At 39.3% G+C, this 2,194-nt stretch overlaps 1 pseudogene; it reads left to right on the forward strand.

The window, feature by feature from the left end:
• The first annotated feature begins 1,517 nt into the window (after positions 1-1,517).
• On the forward strand, positions 1,518-1,991 carry LOC103253441 (annotated as a pseudogene).
• The last annotated feature ends 203 nt before the right edge of the window (positions 1,992-2,194 follow it).

The raw sequence follows: 2,194 nt of genomic DNA on the forward strand, positions 1-2,194 counted from the left end.
CTGATAATAGTTTAAGAAAGGATAGCTAAAAATTTCCCAATCTGTGAAATGAAACCTACAGATTCAACACCTTAGTGAGCATCTGTCAAAATAAATCTGAAGAAATCCACACCAAGACACACTGTAGTCAAATTTATGAAAACAAAAACTAAAATAAATAGATAAATAAACAAATAAAATATTGAAAGCAGCAAGAGATAAATCATATCTTACCTACAGGGGAAAAAAGTACAAAGACATTCAAACTCCACCAAGTTTATCATCAGAAACCAGGGGAGCCAGTAGAAAGTGTCACATTTTTCAAGTGCTGAAACAAAAGAATGATCAAGCCGGGCTCCGTGACTCAACCTGTAATCCCGCGCCTTTGGGAGGCTGAGGTGAGTGGATTCCCTGAGCCCGTGGGTTCGAGACCCGCCTGGGCAACTTGGCAAGACCTCATCTCGACAATAAATCAAAAAATCAGCCGGGTGTGGTAGCGCACGCCTGCAATTCCGGCTACTTGGAAGGCTGAGGCGGAAGGATCGCCGGAGCCCAGCAGGTCGAGGTCGCGGTGGCCGGGAGCGGCCACTGCACTCCAGTCTGGGCGACAGAGTGAGACTCCAACTCCAAAAAAAAAAAAAGAATGATCAACCCAGAACATGTATCCAGAGAAAATATCCTCAGCAATCAAATGGAACCCAAGACGTTCTCTAAAGAAGGAACACTAAAATAATTTATTGGTAGTACAACTACCCTAAAAGAATGACTAAAGGCAAGTTCTCTAAACAGAAAGGAATGATAAAAGAAATAATCTTAGAATATAAAACAAGGCAGAATGATAAGGCAATCAAACCAGAGGAGAATACAATAAATTTTCTCCTTTTGAGATATCTAAATTGGATGTTTCACTTGAAGTCAAACTGTAACATTTTTTGATGCAAATGCCAAGTATGCCTAAGAAATGTTTAAGACAATTAAAAACAGGAGTAGGATAAAGACATATATTAAGAGACAGAGTTTCTTTTGTTCTTTTATTGACTTACAACTCTTCTGCAGGAGAAGGTTTCTAATACATTACTAGAAGACGTAAAATATTGACAACAGATTGTAATATCTACCCATCTATTTGTCTGTCCGCCTGTCTACCTACATACCTACCTACCTACTTACCTGCCTACTTATCTGATATCTAAAGTAATCAGTAAGAAGAGTAATGCAAAAAGACATACTTAAATACACTACAATTAAAAATTGAATTTAAAAAATTTCCAATAAAGAGACACAAGAAAACAGATAAACAAAAGAGAGAGAGACAGAGAGAGAGAAAAAGAGAGAGAAGAGAGAAACAGGAAAAACTAAATGGCACATTTAAGTCCTAACATATAAATAACAACATTAAAAGAAAGTCATCTATATATACCAAATAGAAGACAGATTTTTGATGAGTGAATTAACAAAAATTTCTCTATCTTCTGTCTACAACAAATGTGCATTAAATACAATGAAATAGGCAGATTAAAAATAAAGAGAGAGGGACTATGTCGGCGCCCTTTGAGGAGTGCAGTGGCGTGGTTCCATGCGGGAACCCGTGGGGCCAGTGGTACCAGACCCTGGAGGAGGTGTTCATTGAAGTTCAGGTGCCTCCGGGGACTCATGCCCAGGATATCCAGTGTGGCCTGCAGAGCCGGCATGTGGCGCTGGCCGTGGGTGGCCGCGAGATCCTCAAGGGCAAACTCTTTGATTCTACTATAGCTGATGAGGGAATGTGGACTTTGGAGGACAGAAAAATGGTTCGTATTGTTCTTACAAAGACAAAGAGAGATGCAGCAAATTGTTGGCCTTCTCTTCTGGAATCTGAATACGCAGCTGATCCTTAGGTACAAGACCAAATGCAGCGAAAGCTTACATTAGAGAGGTTCCAAAAAGAGAATCCTGGTTTTGACTTCAGTGGAACAGAGATCTCAGGAAACTACACTAAAGGTGGACCAGATTTCTAAAACCTTGAGAAATAACCACTGGGTTTTTTTTGCTGCATCCTGTGGATCCCAGCAGATATTGCCAACTTAATCAGAGAAACAGATTATGTGATGGAAGAAAAATGTGGCTGCCTACAGTTAACAAATTGCAAAATATATTTTAAAAAAGGTTCTGAAAATTGAATTCAAGTATGATTTACATAGGAAACATGCTATGGGAACTATTCTATGGATAGGTA

The sequence above is a fragment of the Carlito syrichta genome, unplaced genomic scaffold (genome assembly GCF_000164805.1).
Source record: "Carlito syrichta isolate Samal-C Ts95f unplaced genomic scaffold, Tarsius_syrichta-2.0.1 Scaffold230223, whole genome shotgun sequence".
Lineage (NCBI taxonomy): Eukaryota > Metazoa > Chordata > Mammalia > Primates > Tarsiidae > Carlito > Carlito syrichta.